This window comes from Entelurus aequoreus, linkage group LG19, assembly GCF_033978785.1.
Source record: "Entelurus aequoreus isolate RoL-2023_Sb linkage group LG19, RoL_Eaeq_v1.1, whole genome shotgun sequence".
NCBI lineage: Eukaryota > Metazoa > Chordata > Actinopteri > Syngnathiformes > Syngnathidae > Entelurus > Entelurus aequoreus.
The window spans coordinates 43,643,245-43,669,944 of NC_084749.1; the positions used below are offsets into that span (position 1 = coordinate 43,643,245).

General features: G+C 42.0%; 1 protein-coding gene and 1 long non-coding RNA gene across 4 annotated transcripts in view; one reads left to right on the forward strand and one right to left on the reverse strand.

Moving 5' to 3' along the window:
* Nucleotides 1-26,700, reverse strand: part of bcar3 (BCAR3 adaptor protein, NSP family member) — a 270,158-nt gene that overhangs the window by 76,968 nt on the left and 166,490 nt on the right. The window lies entirely within an intron of this gene.
* The window catches only part of LOC133635384 (uncharacterized), a 42,915-nt gene continuing 32,672 nt past the window's right edge, over nucleotides 16,458-26,700 (forward strand). For both annotated transcript variants that reach the window (XR_009822056.1, XR_009822055.1), the window contains exons 1-2: nucleotides 16,458-16,979; nucleotides 17,073-17,260. This is a non-coding gene — a long non-coding RNA (uncharacterized LOC133635384). The remainder of the gene's footprint in view (nucleotides 16,980-17,072; nucleotides 17,261-26,700) is intronic.

Consider the following 26,700-nt stretch of genomic DNA (forward strand, 5'->3'; position numbering starts at 1 on the left):
TAAAAACAAATACAATATTAGCCAGACTGGATCTGCGTTGAGGGGATCCTGTTTGGTGGCTGCAGGATTAGGTCTCTGCTTTTTGCAGATGATGTGGTCCTGATGGCTTCATCTGGCCAGGATCTTCAGCTCTCACTGGATCGGTAGGGACTGGAATCAGCACCTCCAAGTCCGAGTTCATGGTTCTCGCCCGGAAAAGTGTGGAGTGCCATCTCTGGGTTGGGGAGGAGATCTTGCCCCAAGTGGAGGAGTTCAAGTACCTCGGAGTCTTGTTCAGGAGTGAGGGAAGAGTGGATCGTGAGATCGACAGGCGGATCGGTGCGGAGTCTTCAGTAATGCGGACGCTGTATCGATCCGTTGTAGTGAAGAAGGAGCTGAGCCGGAAGGCAAAGCTCTCAATTTATCGGTCAATCTAAGTTCCCATCCTCACCTATGGTCATGAGCTTTGGGTTATGACTGAAAGGACAAGATCACGGGTACAAGCGGCCGAAATGAGTTTCCTCCGCTGGGTAGCGGGTCTCTCCCTTAGAGATAGGGTGAGAAGCTCTGTCATCCGGGAGGAACTCGAAGTTAAGCCGCTGCTCCTCCACATGGAGAGGAGCCAGATGAGGTGGTTCGGGCATCTGGTCAGGATGCCACCCGAACTCCTCCCTAGGGAGGTGTTTAGGGCACGTCCGACCGGTAGGAGGCCACGGGGAAGACCCAGGACAGGTTGGGAAGACTATGTCTCCCGGCTGGCCTGGGAACACCTAGGGATCCCCAGGGAAGAGCTGGACGAAGTGGCTGGGGAGAGGAGAGTCTGGGCTTCCCTGCTTAGGCTGCTGCCCCCGCGACCCAACCTCGGATAAGCGGAAGAAGATGGATGGATGGATCTGCGTTTGATCGGCTTTGAATGACATTTATCGACAATGGCCGTCACATCATTTTGAAGAAAATCGTCCGATACGAATTTTGGTCGATCAATCGGCATATCACTAATCGTCATTATCAGATTCCCATCGTCCTTTTTTTGCATTAGCGCATTACATTTATATAGTGTTTTTCTCTAGTGACTCAACGCGCTTTTACAGAGTGAAACCCAATATCTAAGTTCCATTTAAACCAGTGTGGGTGGCACTGGGAGCAGGTGGGTAAAGTCTCTTGCCCAAGGACACAACGGCGGTGACTAGGATGGCGGAAGCGGGGATCGAACCTGGAACCCTCAAGTTGCTGGCACGGCCACTCTACCAACCGAGCCGTACCGCCCCATTTTTTCTGCTTTAAAATAACTTTCTAATAATCTTTTGGTCTTTCTTGACGGGGTACTGTCTTGACAATGTCCTGGGCATGACGTTAAAGTGCATCCGGCAGTGGAGGCTCCTCTATGGGGTCTTGGGGCACTAGGAGGTTAACCCCTTTACTACTGTTACCCCAGGTGGCCCTTGACAAAGACCTAGTACATGACTGACCCCTAGCCAGGGATACGGTGAAGACCTCAATGGCGGAGCAGGTGGAAGACGGTAGATTTAAGAACTACCCAAACGGCTGGATGGCGGATGAAGGCTGCAGCGGAAAAGGGTCCCCAGTCGTCTTGGACTCCATGCCACTGGACCCTGACCCGATTCTGTCAAGGATCGTGTGGTGACTGTCTGTGCACCAGTCTCCCCACGTTAAACAAAGTCACGCCTACCAGGAGGATCGTTATACTCGTTCGAGTGACCGCCGATGACTGTCTTGACAGAAGTTAATAGAAATAATAAAAACAATCCATTGCAGGACATGTAGGCAAGTCAGAAGAAAAGACAAATAATTCATGCGATCGCTCCTCCCGCGAGCTGATGGATGATAGCCAGCCAGGTCTGCCGGTGGCGTGGACTGTCAGCGGGCTGAACCCGAGCCAAGCGCTCGGGACTGGGAGAGCGAGAAGGAAGTTTCGACCGTCATGACACGACTAAACTACATGAGGAAACATTTATTTGTTTTTAATGTAGTTGCCTTTGCTTGTGATGCAGCCCGTTAATTATATATATTTTTTACCGTCATTTAAAAATTAAGAAAGCAGATCGTGTGTTAGTGTGAATCTCAATTTGTTTTTATTTTATCTGAACAAAAAATTGCCATCTTAGCTTTGAGTTGTAGGTAACAAAGTAAATTAGCGTACTATCTAATAAAGTATCTAATTAATGATGACTTATTTCTATTTTTGAGGGACAATACAAAAACAAGCTTCGGGCTAAAAATGGCTCCAGGGTCGCACTTTGGATCCCCCACGTTAAGATAAGTTATATACAGTCGTGGGCAAAAGTGTACATACACTTGTAAAGAACATAATGTCATGGCTGTCTTGAGTTTCCAATCATTTCTACAACTCTTATTTGTCTAGTGATTGGAGCACATACTTGTTGGTCACAAAAAACATTCATGAAGTTTGGTTCTTTTATGAATTTATTATGGGTCTACTGAAAATGTGAGCAAATGTGCTGGGTCAAAAGTATACATACAGCAATGTTAATATTTGCTTACATGTCCCTTGGCAAGTTTACCTGCAATAAGGCGCTTTTGGTAGCCATCCACAAGCTTCTGCTTGAATTTTTGACCACTCCTCTTGACAAAATTGGTGCAGTTCAGCTAAATGTGTTGGTTTTCTGACATGGACTTGTTTCTTCAGCATTGTCCACACGTTTAAGTCAGGACTTTGGGAAGGCCATTCTAAAACCTTCATTCTAGCCTGATTTAGCCATTCCTTTACCACTTTTGACGTGTGTTTGGGGTCATTGTCCTGTTGGAACACCCAACTGCGCCCAAGACCCAACCTCCGGGCTGATGATTTTAGGTTGAATTTGGAGGTAATCCTCCTTTTTCATTGTCCCATTTACTCTCTGTAAAGCACCAGTTCCATTGGCAGCAAAACAGGCCCAGAGCATAATACTACCACCACAATGCTTGATGGTAGGCGTGGTGTTCCTGGAATTAAAGGCCACACCTTTTCTCCTCCAAACATATTGCTGGGTATTGTGGACAAACAGCTCAATTTTAGTTTCTTCTGACATCACATGGACAAAGATAAGACTTTCTGGAGGAAAGTTCTGTGGTCAGATGAAACAAAAATTTTGCTTTTCGGCCAAAATACCCAGCAATATGTTTGGAGGAGAAAAGGTGAGGCCTTTATTCCCAGGAACACCAACCCTACCGTCAAGCATGATGGTGATAGTATTATGTTCTGGGCCTGTTTTGCTGCCAATGGAACTGGTGCTTTACAGAGAGTAAATGGGACAATGAAAAAGGAGGATTACCTCCAAATTCTTCAGGTTGGGTCTTGGGCACAGTTGGGTGTTCCAACAGGACAATAACCCCAAACACACGTCAAAAGTGGTAAAGGAATGGCTAAATCAGGCTAGAATGAAGGTTTTAGAATGGCCTTCCCAAAGTCCTGACTTAAACGTGTGGACAATGCTGAAGAAACAAGTCCATGTCAGAAAACCAACAAATTTAGCTGAACTGCACCAATTTTGTCAAGAGGAGTGGTCAAAAATTCAAGCAGAAGCTTGTGGATGGCTACCAAAAGCGCCTTATTGCAGTGAAACTTGCCAAGGGACATGTAAGCAAATATTAACATTGCTGTATGTATACTTTTGACTTTTTACCCATAATAAAATCATAAATATGGCATCAAGACTCTGGTGTACTTTGACTAAAGCACCAGCAGTGTTGCAAGTTGTTATTTTTTATCAGTGTTAAAAACAAAATCATTTCAAAGAACAGTATAAAAAAACATGTTGACGGTAGACGGTACTTGTAATAAAGACAATAGCGCCTTTGTCATAGACATTCATGCACGGCTCAGTTGGTAGAGCGACCGTGCCAGCCACTTGAGGGCTCCAGGTTCAATCCCCGCTTCCACTGTCCTCGGGCAAGACCCTTTTCCCGCCCGCTCCCAGTGCCACCCACACTGGTTTAAATGTCAATAATGGGTTTCTCTATCTAAAGTGCTTTGAGTCTCTAGAGAAAAGCGCTATATAATTATAATTCACTTCACTTCAACACCGATCAGTAAATAACTTTTCACGACCTTTCAAACTAGTCTGTGTTACTGGATGGACAGTCGGGAAATTAAGCATTTCATCCAGCTAATTGCTCTGTGCTCCACTAAAAGGTCTGCATAACTATCAGGTAAAGTACAGTGACATTTTCTCCAGACGTTTATATTACCCCCTGAACTAACCATTAACTTTGGAGGCCCTTCGTTTTGAAATACCAACTCCCTGCAGGACCAATTATACTCTCGTCGGACAAAGCCTCCACTAACATTTAACATAATAGTGAGAGTCCAGTCCATAGTGGATCTAACATAATAGTGAGAGTCCAGTCCATAGTGGATCCAACATAATAGTGAGAGTCCTGTCCACAGTGGATCTAACATAATAGTGAGAGTCCAGTCCATAGTGGATCTAACATAATAGTGAGAGTCCAGTCCATAGTGGATCCAACATAATAGTGAGAGTCCAGTCCACAGTGGATCTAACATAATAGTGAGAGTCCAGTCCATAGTGGGTCTAACATAATAGTGAGAGTCCAGTCCATAGTGGATCTAACATAATAGTGAGGGTCCAGTCCATAGTGGATCTAACATAATAGTGAGAGTCCAGTCCATAGTGGATCTAACATAATAGTGAGGGTCCAGTCCATAGTGGGTCTAACATAATAGTGAGAGTCCAGTCCATAGTGGATCTAACATAATAGTGAGGGTCCAGTCCATAGTGGATCTAACATAATAGTGAGAGTCCAGTCCACAGTGGATCTAACATAATAGTGAGAGTCCAGTCCATAGTGGGTCTAACATAATAGTGAGAGTCCAGTCCATAGTGGGTCTAACATAATAGTGAGAGTCCAGTCCATAGTGGATCTAACATAATAGTGAGGGTCCAGTCCATAGTGGATCTAACATAATAGTGAGAGTCCTGTCCATAGTGGATCTAACATAATAGTGAGAGTCCAGTCCATAGTGGATCTAACATAATAGTGAGAGTCCTGTCCATAGTGGATCTAACATAATAGTGAGAGTCCAGTCCATAGTGGATCCAACATAATAGTGAGAGTCCTGTCCACAGTGGATCTAACATAATAGTGAGAGTCCAGTCCATAGTGGATCTAACATAATAGTGAGAGTCCAGTCCATAGTGGATCCAACATAATAGTGAGAGTCCAGTCCACAGTGGATCTAACATAATAGTGAGAGTCCAGTCCATAGTGGGTCTAACATAATAGTGAGAGTCCAGTCCATAGTGGATCCAACATAATAGTGAGAGTCCAGTCCACAGTGGATCTAACATAATAGTGAGAGTCCAGTCCATAGTGGGTCTAACATAATAGTGAGAGTCCAGTCCATAGTGGATCTAACATAATAGTGAGGGTCCAGTCCATAGTGGATCTAACATAATAGTGAGAGTCCAGTCCATAGTGGATCTAACATAATAGTGAGAGTCCAGTCCATAGTGGATCCAACATAATAGTGAGAGTCCTGGCCACAGTGGATCTAACATAATAGTGAGAGTCCAGTCCATAGTGGATCTAACATAATAGTGAGAGTCCAGTCCATAGTGGATCTAACATAATAGTGAGAGTCCAGTCCATAGTGGATCCAACATAATAGTGAGAGTCCAGTCCACAGTGGATCTAACATAATAGTGAGAGTCCAGTCCATAGTGGGTCTAACATAATAGTGAGAGTCCAGTCCATAGTGGATCTAACATAATAGTGAGGGTCCAGTCCATAGTGGATCTAACATAATAGTGAGAGTCCAGTCCATAGTGGATCTAACATAATAGTGAGGGTCCAGTCCATAGTGGGTCTAACATAATAGTGAGAGTCCAGTCCATAGTGGATCTAACATAATAGTGAGGGTCCAGTCCATAGTGGATCTAACATAATAGTGAGAGTCCAGTCCACAGTGGATCTAACATAATAGTGAGAGTCCAGTCCATAGTGGGTCTAACATAATAGTGAGAGTCCAGTCCATAGTGGGTCTAACATAATAGTGAGAGTCCAGTCCATAGTGGATCTAACATAATAGTGAGGGTCCAGTCCATAGTGGATCTAACATAATAGTGAGAGTCCAGTCCATAGTGGATCTAACATAATAGTGAGGGTCCAGTCCATAGTGGGTCTAACATAATAGTGAGAGTCCAGTCCATAGTGGATCTAACATAATAGTGAGGGTCCAGTCCATAGTGGATCTAACATAATAGTGAGAGTCCAGTCCACAGTGGATCTAACATAATAGTGAGAGTCCAGTCCATAGTGGGTCTAACATAATAGTGAGAGTCCAGTCCATAGTGGGTCTAACATAATAGTGAGAGTCCAGTCCATAGTGGATCTAACATAATAGTGAGGGTCCAGTCCATAGTGGATCTAACATAATAGTGAGAGTCCTGTCCATAGTGGATCTAACATAATAGTGAGAGTCCAGTCCATAGTGGATCTAACATAATAGTGAGAGTCCTGTCCATAGTGGATCTAACATAATAGTGAGAGTCCAGTCCATAGTGGATCCAACATAATAGTGAGAGTCCTGTCCACAGTGGATCTAACATAATAGTGAGAGTCCAGTCCATAGTGGATCTAACATAATAGTGAGAGTCCAGTCCATAGTGGATCCAACATAATAGTGAGAGTCCAGTCCACAGTGGATCTAACATAATAGTGAGAGTCCAGTCCATAGTGGGTCTAACATAATAGTGAGAGTCCAGTCCATAGTGGATCTAACATAATAGTGAGGGTCCAGTCCATAGTGGATCTAACATAATAGTGAGAGTCCAGTCCATAGTGGATCTAACATAATAGTGAGAGTCCAGTCCATAGTGGATCCAACATAATAGTGAGAGTCCTGTCCACAGTGGATCCAACATAATAGTGAGAGTCCTGTCCACAGTGGATCTAACATAATAGTGAGAGTCCAGTCCATAGTGGATCCAACATAATAGTGAGAGTCCAGTCCACAGTGGATCTAACATAATAGTGAGAGTCCAGTCCATAGTGGGTCTAACATAATAGTGAGAGTCCAGTCCATAGTGGATCCAACTTAATAGTGAGGGTCCAGTCCATAGTGGATCTAACATAATAGTGAGGGTCCAGTCCATAGTGGATCTAACATAATAGTGAGAGTCCTGTCCATAGTGGATCTAACATAATAGTGAGAGTCCAGTCCATAGTGGATCCAACATAATAGTGAGAGTCCTGTCCACAGTGGATCTAACATAATAGTGAGAGTCCAGTCCATAGTGGATCTAACATAATAGTGAGAGTCCAGTCCATAGTGGATCCAACATAATAGTGAGAGTCCAGTCCATAGTGGATCTAACATAATAGTGAGAGTCCAGTCCATAGTGGATCCAACATAATAGTGAGAGTCCTGTCCACAGTGGATCTAACATAATAGTGAGAGTCTCCCCCCCCCCTTCCACAAGGGACGGGGGACCAAAATGATTCCCAAAATCAACAAAATGATCACCGAGCGCGGCCACCGCTGCTGCTCACTGCTCCCCGCACCTCCCACGGGGTGGAACAAGGGGATGGGTCAAATGCAGAGGTTAATTTCACCACACCTAGTGTGTGTGTGACTATCAGTGGTACTTCAACTTGAACTTGTATCTGTCCTACCAGAAAGGAGGAATCTGTGTATAGGCACTCCTTACAGTGTCCTGCACATTTTGACAGCAGGAAACTCACCATCTGAAAGGACAGCGTGCAACTTTTGGGTCGCGGCGCCGCCGCCATCAAATCAAGCTAATGGCATCGGTGCATTTCACTGACGTCATAAAGAGCGCAAACTATCACAAGTCAGCGATGAATCACCCTCACCTTCATCTGGGTACCTCGCAGTGTCCAACTCCTCTGTATCCTCGATCCCTGCCGTCACACACTGTCTTGTCTGTGTGCCAGCACTACTTAGGGATAAAGCCCGGTCATATATCTCACAGTCACACAGTCGCTCATTTATGCGGGTGTCTGGTCCGCATAATAAAAGCCCAGTGTTCAACTCACAGACAGAGTGAGGGGAAAGAGGAGGACCATTCAGTTTGATTAGATTTTTTTTTTTTTTTTCCAGGCTGGAAGTGTCACCAGGCACTTTAGGGAGGCTTATTAGGACCGGCTTGTCTGCAGACGCTCCTCTAAACCGGTGTTTTTTCAACCGCTGTGCCGTGAGATATAGACTGGTGTGCCGTGTGAGATGATGTCATTTCACCTAATTGGGTTAAAAATATTTTTTTTGCAAACCAGTAATTATAATCCGCAAATAATGTGCCGCTGTTGAGTGCGGTATACTAACCATGTTCCATATCAGTAGGTGGCAGCAGGTTTGCTTTGTGGATGTCGGGAACATGGTTTGTCGTGACGACAGCGGGAGGCAGAGTGTAGGTAAAAAGGTGGCTGATGCTTAAACCAAAAATAAACAAAAGGTGAGTGCCGCTAAGAAAAGGCTTTGAAGCTTAGGGAAGGCTATGCAGAACGAAACTAAAACTGAACTGGTAAACAAAATCCGAATGCTGGACGACAGCAAAGACTTACAGCAGATGGAGCAGCAGATGGCGTCCACAAAGTACATCCATATATGACATGACAGTCAACAACAAAATAGGAGCGCAGGACAGGAACTAAAACACTACACACATGAAAACACCAAAAAACTCAAAATAAGTCAGGGAGTGATGAGACAGGTAGTGACAGTACACCTACTTTGAGACAAGAGCTATATTGACGCATGGTTGGTTATGGTTTGAATTTATATCCAACAATTCCGAGAACGACTTTTTACTGTCAATATCGGCTAAAACTGGACTGGTAAACAAAAGCAGAATGCTGGACGACAGCAAAGACTTACAGCGTGTGGAGCAGCAGACGGCGTCCACAAAGTGCACCCGTACATGACATGACAATCAACAACAAAATAGGAGCGCAGGACAAGAACTAAAACACTACACACAGGAAAACACCAAAAAACTCAAAATAAGTCAGGGGGTGATGTGACAGGTAGTGACAGTACACCTACTTTGAGACAAGAGCTATAGTGACGCATGGTTGGTTATGGTTTGAATTTATATCCAACAATTCCGAGAACGACTTTTTACTGTCAATATCGGCTAAAACTGAACTGGTAAACAAAAGCAGAATGCTGGACGACAGCAAAGACTTACAGCGCGTGGAGCAGCAGACGGCGTCCACAAAGTGCATCCGTACATGACATGACAGTCAACAACAAAATAGGAGCGCAGGACAAGAACTAAAACACTACACACAGGAAAACACCAAAAAACTCCAAATAAGTCAGGGGGTGATGTGACAGGTGGTGACAGTACACCTACATTGAGACAAGAGCTATAGTGACGCATGGTTGGTTATGGTTTGAATTTATATCTAACAATTCCGAAAACTACTTTTTACTGTCAATATCGGCTAAAGCTGAACTGGTAAACAAAAGCAGAATGCTGGACAACAGCAAAGACTTACAGCGCGTGGAGCAGCAGACGGCGTCCACAAAGTGCATCCGTACATGACATGACAATCAACAACAAAATAGGAGCGCAAGACAAGAACTAAAACACTACACACAGGAAAACACCAAAAAACTCCAAATAAGTCAGGGGGTGATGTGACAGGTGGTGACAGTACCCTACATTGAGACAAGAGCTATAGTGACGCATGGTTGGTTATGGTTTGAATTTATATCCAACAATTCCGAGAACGACTTTTTACTGTCAATATCGGCTAAAACTGAACTGGTAAACAAAAGCAGAATGCTGGACGACAGCAAAGACTTACAGCGCGTGGAGCAGCAGACGGCGTCCACAAAGTACATCCGAACATGACATGACAATCAACAATGTCCCCACAAAGAAGGATAAAAACAACTGAAATATTCTCGATTGCTAAAACAAAATAGATGCGGGAAATATCGCTCAAAGGAAGACATGAAACTGCTACAGGAAAATACCAAAAAAAGAGAAAATGCCACCAAAATCCTGACTGTTTTTCCATTTTTGTCTCCTCAGACAAAACTTTTCATTTCTTTGGTTGTTTTGGAGCTTCTACCGTAATAGCAGTAATTGCACATAGGCGTTCTTCTTTTTTCCTTTAGATTTCTGGCGGCACGCAGGGGTTCGAATCAACTTCTGTATTTTTAACGAATGGGAAGGTCAGAATGACGCATGCCGTAAAACAAGTCTGCACGTTTGTAGTGTTTCGTGTGGCAGGGTTCCTGCCACCCTCCTCAATGTCGCCAAGTGCCAGTAAAATCGATACAGACCCCTTTAGGCCATGACAGAGGTGTCATTTAACTAGTTGTGAGTCATTGTATCATCCCAAAAGTTAGGGAAGGCTATGCTGAACGAAACTAAAACTGAACTGGCTACAAAGTAAACAAAAAACAGAATGCTGGACGACAGCAAAGACTTACAGAGATGGCGTCCACAAAGTACATTCGAACATGACATGACAATCAACAATGTCCGCACAAAGAAGGATAAAAACAACTGAAATATTCTCGATTGCTAAAACAAAGTAGATGCGGGAAATATCGCTCAAAGGAAGACATGAAACTGCTACAGGAAAATACCAAAAAGAGAGAAAAAGACACCAAAATAGGAGCGCAAGACAAGAACTAAAACACTACACACAGGAAAACAGCCAAAAAGTCCAAATAAGTCAGCGGGTGATGTGACAGGTGGTGACAGTACACCTACTTTGAGACAAGAGCTACAGTGATGCATGCTTGGTTATGGTTTAAAGTCATATCCAACAATTGCGACGACGACTTTTTACTGTCAACTGAGTTTCGTTTTTTTAAGGATTTCTGCTGGTGGTGTGCCTCCGCATTTTTTCACCGCAAAAAATGTGCCTTGGCTCAAAAAAGGTTGAAAAACGCTGCTCTAAGCAACAACAAATGAGCTACAGCACTGCCTGGTTAGTCTGCAAAATAAGATGAAATGACAAAATCTAAAAAAAAAAAAAACCCAAAAAAGCATGTTCCCAACAGTCTAGTGCGGGGGTCGGCAACCCGCGGCTCTAGAGCCGCATGCGGCTCTTTAGCGCCGCCCTAGTGACTCTCTGGAGATTTTTCAAAAATGTATGAAGAATGGAAAAAGATGAGGGGAAAAAAAAAAACAATTTTTTTGTTTTAGTATGGTTTCTGTAGGAGGACAAACATGACACAAACCTCCCTAATTGTTATAAAGCACACTGTTTATATTAAACATGCTTCACCGATTCGAGTATTTGGCGAGCGCCGTTTTGTCCTACTAATTTTTCGCGGTCCTTGAACTCACCGTATGGTTTGTTTACATGTAGAACTTTCTCCGACTTTCTAGGACGTGTTTTATGCCACTTCTTTTTCTGTCTCATTTTGTCCACAAGACTTTTAACGTCGTGCATGAGTGCACAAAGGTGAGTTTTGTTGATGTTATTGACTTGTGTGGAGTGCTAATCAGACATATTTGGTCACTGCATGACTGCAAGCTAATCGATGCTAACATGCTATTTAGGCTAGCTATATGTACATATTGCAGCATTATGCCTCATTCGTAGCTATATTTGAGCTCATTTAGTTTCCTTTAAGTCCTCTTAATTAAATGTATATCTCATGACACACTATCTGTATGTAATATAGCTTTTAATTTTTTGCGGCTCCAGACAGATTTGTTTTTGTATTTTTGGTCCAATATGGCTCTTTTAACATTTTGGGTTGCCGACCCCTGGTCTAGTGTAAAAACAACCAGCATGTCCTCATCATAGTCATGCATATGTGCAGTTCTCTCCCTCACCTTTGCACTGATCACAGAGTTCTTGTGGTAGAAGCAACACAGAGCTGCTGTCAGGCTCTTCAGGTTACATCGCTGTGACATTTCTTTTTTCTTTTTTTTTGGCGCCGGCGTCAAGATTCACAGAAGTAACCAAGCGGTGTCGGTCCCCCGGCTGTAAATAGGTGATGCGGTCGCCTTGACTACGAAAAACGGTGCAACTTTCCCCAAGTGATGTGAAGGTCCATTGGCCATTTGCCTCCTTACAGCAACAAAAAAACTAATTACAGAAAGCTATTAAGTTAAAAGGACAGAACTGACTAACATTGTCAGCCATGATAAAAAACAAATCCTACAACGGGAGTCATAGTAACAATGTGACACTTTCCTCCACAGTCCCCTGCAGAGTGAACCCTTCACCACTGGCCTTTTACCTCCTTGGTGATCATTTTCCATTACTCCACCCTGAGCTCCAAATATGGGCATAGGAAGAAGCCATGTGGTCTAGTTAGAACCAATCACATGAGACTGTTGGGAGTGACCTAGAGGCAAACTCTCTCTCTCTCTCTCTCTCTCTGGATGATGGTGGATGGAGAATTCGATACAGAAATGATTCTTTCTCTCCTACTTTGCTTTTTGCTCCTAATCTGTATTTTTATTGCGGAAAGTGGCATTACTTTACATAATGTCGCAATAATGTTGCAGCTGTGGATGACTAGCACAAAGGCACACAAAGTAAGATGCATAAAGGCATGGTTGAAGGAGTCCGGTGTGGACAAAATTGAGAGTCCTGACCTAACCCCATTAACTACGTTTTCAAGCACTAGGACAAAGTTTGTGAGCCGTTATCAGTGACCTCACTCTTGCACTGCAAAAACTGAAATCTAAGTAAGATGAAATATCCCAAATAAGGGTGATATTTGCTTATTTTCTGTCTGATAAGATCATTCTTCTCACTAAGCAGATTTTATGTTAGAGTGTTTTACTTGTTTTAAGTGTTTTGGTCCTAAATGATCTCAGTAAGATATTACAGCTTGTTGCTGAGATTTGATGACCTATATTGAGTAAAACATGCTTGGAACTAGAATATCAATTGTTGCAAAGCTCTGTCATCAACATTCACAAGTATGAAACTACTTTTTTAAAGTCATCATTTCTTATTTTAAGCTTGAACCAAAAAAAATCATGACTTTGACACAATTGTGTCTCATAATTAAAACAGATGACAGCCAAATGGACTTTGCTGTTTCGTTTTCAATGAAACAATAGAAAATACGTACTCATATAGTAGTACAGTTGGCACAGTACAGTAAACTGACAGTTAATATTTAAACATGTAACATGTGACATTTCTAACAATTTTGAACAGAAATAGTTCACGCACATTCAGGTAAATTCTTCAAAATTACAATTAAAACAATTTTGGCCGGGGGCCGGGCTGTATATATGCGCACTAATTGACTGAAAGAGCACGCACTTGGCGCGATGATGTCATGTTGTCGATGGAAAAATGCATTTTTAGACAATTCAATTTGCCTAAGCGGCTAGTAGACCCCGAGAGTAACAAGCGGTTACCTTGTTGCCTTTCCATTAAGAACAATACATTTGTTTTAGTATAAATTTGCTGGTTTCAAGAAATGTAATGCCGAGCGCATATCATTATGTCAAGATAATGGCACTAGCATTTACTTCATTTAAGAATATTTTTCATCATATTGAGCAAAAAGGTCTCTTTTTTTTTCTACCAAGAAAAGTGCACTTGTTATTAGTGAGAATATACTTATTTGAAGGTATTTTGGGGTTCATTGAGGTTAGCTAATTTTACTTGTTTTGGAAAGTCTTGACAAGCCGAATTTTCTTGTTCTATTGGCAGATAATTTTGCTTAGTTCAAATAAAATACCCCTCATTTTTGTATTTTTTTTTTCTTGTTTTTGAACACTGACTTTTTGCAGTGTGGGGCCTGATCTACCAAACATTTGCAAGTTTAAAAACAAACTTGATCTACTGTATTTTCCGCACTATACACAACAAAAAGTCAGTGTTCAAAACAAGAAAAAAAAATTACAAAAATGAGGGGTATTTTATTTGAACTAAGCAAAATTATCTGCCAATAGAACAAGAAAATTTGGCTTGTCAAGACTTTCCAAAACAAGTAAAATTAGCTAACCTCAAGGAACCCAAAAATACCTTCAAATAAGTATATTCTCACTAATAACAAGTGCACTTTTCTTGGTAGAATTTTTTTTTTTACCTTTTTGTTCAATATGTTGAAAAATATTAAATTAAGTAAACGCTAGTGCCGTTATCTTGACATAATGATATGCGCTCGGCATCATGATTTTTTTTTTCATGCTTCAAATAAGAAATGAGTACTTTAAAAAAGTAGTTTTATACTTGTGAGTGTTGATGACACAGCTTTGCAACAGTTGATATTTTAGTTTCAAGCATGTTTTACTCAATATAGGTCATCAAATCTCAGCAACAAGCTGTAATATCTTACTGAGATCATTTAGGACCAAAACACTTAAAACAAGTAAAACACTCTAACATAAAATCTGCTTAGTGAGAAGAATGATCTTATCAGACAGAAAATAAGCAAATATCACCCTTATTTGAGATGTTTCATTTTACTTAGATTTCAGTTTTTGCAGTGCAGACCGTACCAGTAAATAAGCCACACCCATTTAAAAAAAAAAAAACGTTCCCATATGTTAGGCACACTATAAGCCGCAGATTTACTGTATATGTTGTGAAAATAGTTATTTACATAGAAAGATTTTTTAAATGTTTAGTTACATACCTTAATTGTTTCTAAACGCTTCCTCTAACACGGCAGTAAAACGGCTGATCAAGCAAAACAGAAGTCATCGTCATGGACCCCACTAGCTGCAGAAGCTAGCTCTCCAATCAGACGATGTGCCTTTTGATGTTTGATAGTTAATACATCATGTCAATGGATGTTTCCAGGGGTATTCAACTGAAGCAATCAGAATATATTGTGTAGTTTTCTAGAAGTTTATTTTATCATTGTATTATGTGCAGTGTTGAGTTAGTTACTGAAAACCAGTAACTAGTTACAATTACTAGTTAATTTATTTCAAAAGTAACTCAGTTACTAACTCAGTTACTTACACCAAAAAGTAATGCGTTACTGTAAATAGTAACTATTTAGTTACTTATATATATATATATATATATATACATATATTATTTTTTGTTTTTGTTTTAAGGCCCCTTTTAATGCCCTTTTAGCCTTCATTTCAGTACTGTTATTGCACTGAAGAATAATACAATCTGTTGATCAACTTGGCATGCATTTGCATCACTGAACTCTGCTAAGCAATGTGGTCTACATACAACACACAAAGACAAAGATATGTTTCAAAGGGCCAATTTGTTTCAGGCCAGAACAAATTGACAAAACTATTTTAAATAGCTGCAACATAACATACATAAGTAACAAACAGCATAATAACAACATAGCTGTAAAGCAAGGAAGGCACACACTACATACACAAAGCCTAACCAGGCGTTTTTCTCTCTCAAGGAATTGTGAAATAAAACCATGTCTGAAGCCCAGAACACTCTACGCATTTCCCCAGTTTTAGTTTAGAGATAAGGAAAGATTGGCCTGGCCCACTAGGATCCCTCTTTATGTTTGTGAACTTTATAGTGTATACATTTAGAGTGATGTGATAATCAAACACTCTATAAGTCTAGAATGAAAGAGTATATAAGAGAATTGACAGAGTGTGTGTACCTTCAGTGCGCAGTGCCTCGTTAAAAAACAAGCCGCTGTTGGGGGTTGAGGTGAAGTGTATGTCTCTTCACTAGCTTGGTAGAAGCATGTTGCTTTTGTAGCTGTTTCAGCAGATTTGAATTGCTAGGATAGGATCTTTGATCCAAGACACAACTTACATTTAACTAAAATGTTCTTTTCTTTGTGGTCGACAAAAGAAAAGTAGTGAGAATATCTCCATGCTAAGAAACTCGACTTAGGCTCTGCCATGTCTTGTTAGTAAACACAGACACGCCCCCCTCCTCCCCCCCGCCCCACACCCACACACAGAGCAGCGCGCCTTTTCTCCGTCGCCTTTTCTGCAGCTTTCCAAAAAAACACACTCAGATCCTCTCAGTTTTTAGCCGATACTACATAAAAAAATAACATAAAATAACGCAGTAACGCATCATGTAGTACCGGTAACTGAGTTACTGAATATAAAAAATAACGCGTTAGATTACTATTCACCGCCAAAAGTAGCTTTGTAACGCGTTAGTCCCAACACTGATTATGTGGTATACACTGCATCCAAACTTTCTAGAAGTTTATTTTATCATTTTATTATGTGTGGTATACACTGCAAAACAACTAGCTGCAGAAGCTAGCTCTTCAATCAGTAGATGTGCGTTTTGATGTTTGATTGTTAATACATCATCTCAATGGATGTTTCCAGGGGTTTTCAACTGAAGCAATCAGAATATAACAGGCGGGAGTCCTAATCCCGGAAATGCAGTATTTGTAATCGATAAAACTTTTGGCGAATCAAAATTTTAAAAATTGTACCGGCAAGTGCATTACTTTGAAGTCGACCAATAATTAATTAATGATAATTTGACCCGGCAAATATAAACAAAACAACACACCGGCGGAAAGCGATAAACGATAAAAAAAAACAAGAAACAAGCAAACTGGACGGTAAAAAAAATTAATAAATAAAAATCTGCGTCCAGGGGACGCGCGGACTTCCGGAAACTCGCGTCCTTTCTGATTTCAATGTGTAAAAAGTGCGTTAAAGCCAACACTGTAGGCCTTTGAGTTGTATCCACAGTTGTTATGTCAATGCCTTCAAGTTGTTTGTCTATATACCAAACACCACATCTTCACTTAATACATTCTTAAATAAATGCACAATTTAAAATATGTATATATTAAGGTTGCAGGACGTGCTTTCTTTTTATTACATACATGAATGTCAATGACCGTGTCACGGCGCGGGCTCGAACCCGCTTTTCATCGGCAGCAAGTTCTGCCAGCACCTGTGTTGGCACACACCAGGACACGCCCCTGCTCGCGCTGGCCGCATCACGCCCTACGCGCCGGAAAGTCTGCAGATAATCGCTGATCAGCGCACCTGGTACTAATGAGGGATGACAGCATAAAGACCAACGGACCCGGTGATCCTTTGCCGGAACGTAGTTCACTCTCAGTAGTAAGCATCCTGTCTCTGGCTTCCCTCCCTTGTTCCCGTGTCTCATGTCCTTTGTGCTCCCCGCATTGTCCTTCCTGTTCCTTGTAATCAAAGCTGTGTGCCTTGACTCCTCTCTGGATTTTGGACCGCCTCCCTCGATCCTCGAACCCTGCTTGGACACGGACCTCGTTGCTTCTCTCCAGCCCCCGACCGCTTGCTTGCCCACGGACTACCTCCTTGGCTTGCCTTGCCCCACTGGACTGACAAAGGATTCATCCAACACACACTTACAACAAACCCTGGTAAGTTTTACATTGTTAATTCTAAACATCGTTTTGCACCAAACACTAAGAGTAGCATACACCTCCCACACACTCATCAAAGGTTTAAATAAACCTAATGACCAGATCCTGGTTGTGGTGGCATCTCCTTCCCCCGCCATACGTAACAGACCGTGCTGTCATGCATTATATTCTAAAATGTGTTATCTGGATTAAGGCTACGGTCAGAATTGTTTTAAATTTATAACTAAATTTATTTAAATTTCATCCATCCATCCATTTTCTATCACAAAACTTTGTGTTGCCATCAGTTCCCGGCGAGAGGACAAAAACTGTCTTTGATCCTACCAAGCAAAAGGCTTGTAAAACTCCAGTGTGTAGGATGGGGAGCGACATAAGGGCGTCAGTTTCTTTGATGTATTGTAATCCACAGAAAGATTTTGTCTTGACTCGAGATCTACAAAGCGGAGAGAAAGCAGGACCTGACTCCCCTCCAGGCACCTTTTCTTTGAACTTTTCTTTGAACTTATTTACAACCTTTTCTGTTTACGACCCCCCTTCCCTTAGAAACGGCTGTTGCAATGTAATCAGGGAAAGTCCAGATAAAAGAGGAGGCGTACAATCTTTCGTCAGAGCGTGGTGAAACACTGTACAAGGGTACAGGTGTACGCGCTCTCCTCAATTGAGCCAAATTTAATTCTGTCTCTGTTTTGATTCCTTGCTTCTTGTCTTGTTTAATAGACGTCATCAGTGTTTGAACCCGACAGCCTTGGCTCAGAAAAGGTTGAAAAACACCGCATTTATGTATGTACCATATGACGGGGGAAGCGTGGCTCGGTTGTGGTAGAGCGGCCGTGCCAGCAACTAGAGGGTTCCTGGTTCGATCCCCAGCTTCCACCAATCCTAACCTTGAGCAAGACACGTCACCCTTGCTCCTGATGGGTCGTGGTGAGGGCCTCGCATGGCAGCTCCCGCCATCAGTGTGTGAATGTGGAAATAGTGTCCAAAGCGCTTTGAGTACCTTAAAGGTGGAAAAGTGCTATACAAGTATAACCCATTTACAAGCAGTAAAACCTTTTGTTTATATCAATTATTTTCCCTAAAATACACTGTGGAAGTCGTCACTACCCGTTCCACGGACACCACGTCACAGGAGCCAGGCGTGCCGTTTCAACAGAATTTTAATGAACATTTAAAGGCCTACTGAAAGCCACTACTACCGACCACGCAGTCTGATAGTTTATATATCAATGATGAAATCTTAACATTGCAACACATGCCAATATGGCCGGGTTAACTTATAAAGTGCAATTTTAAATTTCCCGCTAAACTTCCGGTTGAAAACGTCTATGTATGATGACGTATGCACGTGACGTCAATGGTTGAAGCGGAAGTATTGGGACACATTGTATCCAATACAAACAGCTCTGTTTTCATCGAAAAAATTCCACAGTATTCTGGACATCTGTGTTGGTGAATCTTTTGCAATTTGTTTAATGAACAATGAAGACTGCAAAGAAGAAAGCTGTAGGTGGGATCGGTGTATTAGCAGCTGGCTGCAGCAACACAACCAGGAGGACTTTGAGTTGGATAGCAGACGCGCTACCGTGAGTACAGCTTTGGCTTCCAAACATTTGATCGCGTGCCCGTCCGTGCGTTGCGCTATGTGCATGTCACGTACGTAACTTTGGGGAAATATATGTTTCTTGCCGACTCTGATGGCGGCCGGGGTGTGGTCGAAAGCTACAACGCCCGCCGCTGCGCCGCTGTCCTCACCTTGACTTCCTCCGTCTCCGGGCAGCCGACCGCATCGAAGATCTGGTGAAGTCCTTCTTCGCGCCGTCGATCGCTGGAACGCAGGTGAGCACGGGTGTTGATGAGCAGATGAGAGCTGGCATAGGTGGAGAGCTAATGTTTTTAGCATAGCTCTGTCGAGGTCCCGTAGCTAAGTTAGCTTCAATGGCGTCGTTAGCAACAGCATTGCTACGCTTCGCCAGGCGGTACAGCATTAACCGTGGTTTGGTAGTATTGTTGATCTTCTGTCTATCCTTCCAGTCAGGGGTTTATTTCTTCTGTTTCTATCCGCAGTTAAGCACGATGCTATCACATTAGCTCTGAAGCTAAAGTGCTTCACCGATGTATTGTCGTGGAGATAAAAGTCACTGTGAATGTCCATTTCGCGTTCTCGACTCTCATTTTCAAGAGGATATAGTATCCGAGGTGGTTTAAAATACAAATCCGTGATCCACAATAGAAAAAGGAGAAAGTGTGGAATCCAATGAGCCCTTGTACCTAAGTTACGGTCAGAGTGAAAAAAGATACACCCTGGCGTCCTGCACTGCACTCTAATCCTTCACTCTCACTTTCCTCATCCACAAATCTTTCATCCTCGCTCAAATTAATGGGGTAATCGACGCTTTCTCGGTCCGAATCGCTCTCCCTGCTGGTGTAAACAATGTGCAGATGTGAGGAGCCTTTCAACCTGCGACGTCACGCTACTTCCGGTACAGGCAAGGCTTTTTTTATCAGCGACCAAAAGTTGCGAACTTTATCGTCGATGTTCTCTACTAAATCCTTTCAGCAAAAATATGGCAATATCGCGAAATGATCAAGTATGACACACAGAATGGATCTGCTATCCCCGTTTAAATAAGAACATTTCATTTCAGTAGGCAACAGATGATTAGGTCACCACGTACCACCTGTGAAATCTAATCACCTGCCAGCTGTGTCTCGCCGTCCAGCACATGCCCCGCCCCTAGCCGATGGTGCTCTCCGCCCTCAACACCATTGACAGAGGCGGTGACCTTTGCTGCTGCAGGCGCGCTGACCACACTCTCCCTCCACATTCACATTTAGGGCCCTAATCCCCCCAATTACGCTTACTGTAGGTGTTTTTGTTACACGCACGTTTCTCTTGTTCATGTGGAACAAGAGAATGAAAAGGGGCTCGTTACTAATGAGGAGGACTTTGCCATGACATCATGTTTCACTAACACTTGTGAACGTCGTTGAAATCAATGAAAAAGATAACACTTTGACTTCAAAATGCCTTTAATGATCCACAAGGGAAATTGTTCAACACAGTAGCTCAGTTACAATGATGGAAAGTGTAAGGATGGAAAGGACAATGCAGGTATAGACTAATATAGCGATAAAAAATCCAACATATATACGAATATATACATAATATGTGTACAGAATAATATATCTAGAGATATATTATGTCTATAACATATATACAATATATACCAATGACCATGTACAATATTACAGTATATACAGTATATGTGACAGCAGCAGCATAGATCCAGCAGGAAATAGAAAATAGACATTATAAACATTATAAACAAAGAGAAGTAGCTAACATGTCACGAAGTGCGTTTTGATGTTTGATAGTTAATACATCATCTCAACGGATGTTTCCAGGGGTATTCAACTGAAGCAATCAGAATAAGTTGTATAGCTTTCTAGAAGTTTAATTTATTATTTATGGTATACACTGCATCCAAACTTTCTACAATTGTATTTTATCATTGTATAATTTCTACAACTCTTATTTTTTTGTGATAGAGTGATTGGAGCACATACTTTTTGGTCACAAAAAACATTCATGTAATTTGGTTCTTTTATGAATTTGTTTATAAACTTTCCTCCAGAAGGTCTTATATTTGTCCTCGCGATGTCAGATGAAACAAAAATGGAGCTGTTTGGCCACAATACCCAGCAATATGTTTGGAGGAGAAAAGGTGAGGCCTTTAATCCCAGGAACACCATGTCTACCATCAAGCATGGTGGTTGGTAGTATTATGCTCTGGGCCTGTTTTGCTGCCAATGGAACTGGTGCTTTACAGAGAGTAAATGGGACAATGAAAAATAGGGGTGTGGGAAAAAAAAGATTCAAATTCGAATCACGATTCTCACATTGTGCGATTCAGAATCGATTCTCATTTTTAAAAAAATCGATTTTTATTTTTTATTTATTTATGTATTTTTATTTTTATTTTTTTAAAATAATCAATTCAACAAAACAATACAGAGCAATACCATAACAATGCAATCCAATTCCAAAACCAAACCCGACCCAGCAACACTCAGAACTGCAATAAACAGAGCAATTGAGAGGAGACACAAACACGACACAGAACAAACCGAAAGTAGTGAAACAAAAATGAATAATATCAACAACACTATCAATATTAGTTACAATTTCAACATAGCAGTGATTAAGAATCCCTCATTGACATTATCATTAGACATTTATAAAAATAAAAAAAAAGAACAATAGTGTCACAGTGGCTTACACTTGCATCGCATCTCATAAGCTTGACAACACACTGTGTCCAATATTTTCACAAAGATAAAATAAGTCATATTTTTGGTTCATTTAATAGTTAAATTTACATTATTGCAATCAGTTGACAAAACATTGCCCTTTACAATTATAAAAGCTTTTTACAAAAATCTACTACTCTGCTTGCATGTCAGCAGACTGGGGTAGATCCTGCGGAAATCTATGTATTGAATGAATAGAGAATCCCTTTGAATCGGGAAAATATCGTTTTTGAATCGAGAATCGCGTTGAATCGAAAAAAATAGATTTTGAATCGAATCGTGGGACACCCAAAGATTCGCAGCCCTAATGAAAAAGCTATTCAGGACAATTTAAAATCATCAGCCCGGAGGTTGGGTCTTGGGCGCAGTTGGGTGTTCTAACAGGACAATGACCCCAAACACATGTCAAAAGTGGTAAAGGAATGGCTAAATCAGGCTAGAATTAAGGTTTTAGAATGGCCTTCCTAAAGTCCTGACTTAAACGTGTGGACAATGCTGAAGAAACAAGTCCATGTCAGAAAACCAACACATTTAGCTGAACTGCACCAATGTTGTCATGTGGATGGCTACCAAAAGTGCCTTATTGCAGTGAAACTTGCCAAGGGACATGTAAGCAAATATTAACATTGCTGTATGTATACTTTTGACCCAGCAGATGTGGTCACATTTTCAGTAGACCCATAATAAATTCATAAAAGAAGCAAACTTCATGAATGTTTTTTGTGACCAACAAGTATGTGCTCCAATCACTCTATCACAAACAAATAAGAGTTGTAGAAATGATTGGAAACTCAAGACAGCCATGACATTAGTGTATGTAAACTTTTGATCGCGACTGTAAGTGTATTTAAAGTGAATAATTAACTATAAATAACTCACCTTAACAATTTAAACTTTATTTAACCCTCCATTTCAAACCTTCGTTTAACAATTAGGAAATTCCACATTTCCAACAACTTTTTGCGAATCTTATCACCAAATAATTTCATGCCACTATTGAATTGATTTTCTGCACATGCTATGCACATTTTTTCGACGTTTATCATTTAAATAGAGTCATTTAATGAACACACGCGCACACACACATCAACTCAGCAGATGCAAAAACACAGTGAAGTGGTGACACCCCAGAAGTTAAAAGAATATTCTTCCCTGAAGACTGTAATTACAATGTGAGCTTCCCGGGGAAATACGTGCTGAATGTTCCCTAGAGAAACACACACACACACGCACGCACACACACACACACACACACACACACACGCACGCACACACACACACACAGCTTTGCAAACCACAGTGGCCCCAAATCACCAGCTAGGATAAATGTCCACCTTAAAATACACACACCCGTCATTCCAGGAATGCTCTGGAAAACAACGAGGGGCAGGAAATGGTATTCTTTTGAGGTTCTATATCTTCTATTTCTATTTGCTTGTTTGTTTTTGGGGGAAAAAAACAGACTAAAATCAAGCAATAAAAAAAAAGTCAGCAACATCAGCTTTTTTTATTTTTAAATTGCACACTGTCATTATAGGAATTTTATTGTATGCAAGTAGAGCTGCAGACAAAAAGTAACTTTTCAAATAGTGTCACATTTTCAACATGCTCTGCATGATAAACTCCAGATTGTGACGCCTACGCCTCATTAAAGGCCTACTGAAAGCCACTACTACCGACCACGCAGTCTGATAGTTTATATATCAATGATGAAATCTTAACATTTCAACACATGCCAATACGGCCGGCTTAACTTACAAAGTGACATTTCAAACTTCCGGTTGAAAACGTCTATGTATGATGACGTATGCGCGTGCCGTCAATGGTTGAAACGGAAGTATTCGGACACCATTGAATCCAATACAAAAAAGCTCTGTTTTCATCTCAAAATTCCACAGTATTCTGGACATCTGTGTTGGTGAATCTTTTGCCATTTGTTTAATGAACAATGGAGACTGCAAAGAAGAAAGCTGTAGGTGGGATCGGTGTATTAGCGGCTGGCTGCAGCAACACAACCAGGAGGACTTTGACTTGGATAGCAGACGCGCTAGCCGACGCTAGCCGCCGACCGCATCGATGATCGGGTGAAGTCCTTCGTCGTGCCGTCGATCGCTGGAACGCAGGTGAGCACGGGTGTTGATGAGCAGATGAGGGCTGGCTGGCGTAGGTGGAGCGCTAATGTTTTTATCATAGCTCTGTGAGGTCCCGTTGCTAAGTTAGCTTCAATGGCGTCGTTAGCAACAGCATTGTTAATCTTCGCCAAGCTGGAAAGCATTAACCGTGTGGTTACATGTCCATGGTTTAATAGTATTGTTGATCTTCTGTCTATCCTTCCAGTCAGGGGTTTATTTCTTTTGTTTCTATCTGCATTTAAGCACGATGCTATCACGTTGACCAGCATTCCTCCAATGGGGAATTCAAATTGCTAGTCTCTCCCAGATTCTTTTTATGGCAATATGCTGTTGTTTATATTCAATCACCAGGCAGAAGTTGGTATTTTGTGGTTTATTCTCCAAGCTTAGAGGACAAACTGAGACCAATCCAGCACACCAGCGTTCCCCAGCCCGGTCCAGATCGGTCTACCAAAACCCCGGAACTCCTGTCTACTTCCTCCTTCTCCTGTCCCCCCCCCCCCACCTGCTGTTTCCCCCGTCTGGCTGTGCTCCGTATCTCAGGAATGTAATGGCAGTCTCAACAAAGACAGCGCTCAGACTCTAACCAAGGACACTCGAATCCAAGCACTTTGTACCACACGAGACATTAGCTGATGTAAATATGACTATAGGAGTTTTTAGAAAGAAGTAACACTTAAATATGGATATGGCTTCCAACACTCCGTAGCTAAAGTGATTCGCCGATGTATTGTCGTGGAGATAAAAGTCACTGTGAATGTCCATTTCGCGTTCTCGACTCTCATTTTCAAGAGGATATAGTATCCGAGGTGGTTTAAAATACAAATCCGTGATCCACAATAGAAAAAGGAGAGAGTGTGGAATCCAATTAACCCTTGTACCTAAGTTAAGGTCAGAGCGAAAAAAGATACGTCCTGCACTGCACTCTAGTCCTTCACTCTCACTTTCCTCATCCACAAATCTTTCATCCTGGCTCAAATTAATGGGGTAATCGTCGCTTTCTCGGTCCGAATCGCTCTCGCTGCTGGTGTAAACAATGGGGTAATGTGAGGAGCCTTTCAACCTGCGACGTCACGCTACTTCCGGTACAGGCAAGGCTTTTTTTTATCAGCGACCAAAAGTTGCGAACTTTATCGTCGATGTTCTCTACTAAATCATTTTCGCAAAAATATGGCAATATCGCGAAATGATCAAGTATGACACATAGAATGGATCTGCTATCCCCGTTTATAAAAAAAAATTCATTTCAGTAGGCCTTCAATTTTCTAATTCCTGCCCGTGCTTTTTTGTCCGTACAGTCTCTGTGATTGTGTTCAATCTATAAAAATGTCTATCCCCTCTGGGGGCATGACAGAAAATAATAGAGGACCACTGCTCTAATGTAACAATTCCAGGCCTGGTCACAGTTAGAGAGTATAGCCATGAGTATTTTAGTCTTTGGGCTTCTGTGTGTTTGTGTTGTGAGTAGGGTTGCAACATTCCGGGAATATTCAAAGTTGGAAACTTTCCATGGGAATTAACGGGAATATATGGGAATTAACGGGGAATTAATGGGAATAAACATTGAATGCAACATGCTAGATCTTGCAGTATGATTATTAGCTAAAGCAACCTGATCTAATGCAAATTCAGTACAATTTCAACCCTGCACTGTGCATTCCTCCATCACATATGCAGTGCATTCCTCCATCACATATGCAGTGCATTCCTCCATCACATATGCAGTGCATTCGTCCATCACATGCACCGATAATAATAATCTCGGCGTTTGACCCATCCCCTCGTTCCACCCCCCCTGGGAGGTGAGGGGAGCAGTGAGCAGCTGCGGTGGCTGCGCTCGGGAATAATTTTTGGTGATTTAACCCCCAATTCCGACCCTTGATGCTGAGTGCCAAGCAGGGAGGTACAATCAAGCACTTAGGCATGGAGACTGTTTCTGCAAACATTTGTGAAAGAATGGGCCGCTCTCAGTGATTTCCAGCGTGGAACTGTCGTAGGATCCCACCTGTGCAACAAATCCAGTCGTGACATTTCCTCGCTCCTAAATATTCCAAAGTCAACTGTCTGCTTTAATATAAGAAAATGGAAGAGTTGGGGAACAACAGCAACTCAGCCACCAAGTAGTAGGCCACGTAAACTTGGCAGAGAGGGGTCAGCGGATGCTGAAGCGCATAGTGCAAAGACTATGGTCCACAAAGACATGGATAACAGAGTCTGGTGTAGATAAACTTGAAATCTGGTGGAGGAAAAATTATGGTGTGGGGTTGTTTTTGGAGTTAGGCTTGGCACCTCAGTTCCAGTGAAAGGATACCACCACATTTTGGACAATTCCATGCTGCCAACTTTGTGGGAACAGTTTGGAGCGGGCCCCTTCCTCTTCCAACATGACTGTGCACCAGTGCACAAAGCAAGGTCCATAAAGACATGGATGACATAGTCTGGTGTGGATGAACTTGACTGGCCTGCACAGAGTCCTGACCTGAACCCGATAGAACACCTTACTGGGGTAAATTGAGAGCCAGGCCTTCTCCACCAACATCAGTGTGTGACCTCACCAATGTGCTTTTGGAAGAATGGTGGAAAATTCCTATAAACACACTCCGCAACCTTGTGGACAGCCTTCCCAGAAGAGTTGTAATAGCTGCAAAAGGTGGACCGACATCATATTGAATCAGGTTAGGAATGGGATGGCACTTCCAAGTTTATATGTGAGTCAAGGCAGGTGGCCAAATACTTTTGGCAATATAGTGTAGATTCTATTGAGAAGACTAAACGAAACGTGAGATCTGAGATCAACTATTGGGATTGTATAGGAACCGATTTGGTGGAGCAGTTGGCCAGCTTCGTGTCCGGCTGACAAACTCATTGATTGACCGGCTGTCACGCACACCCAACATGACCGCGGTCGGCTCGCCGAAGCGTAAAGCTGCTCGATGCTTGTTAGGGAAAGTCACGCTGGCTCGCTGACAGAAAGGTATGTTGATCCTGATGAGT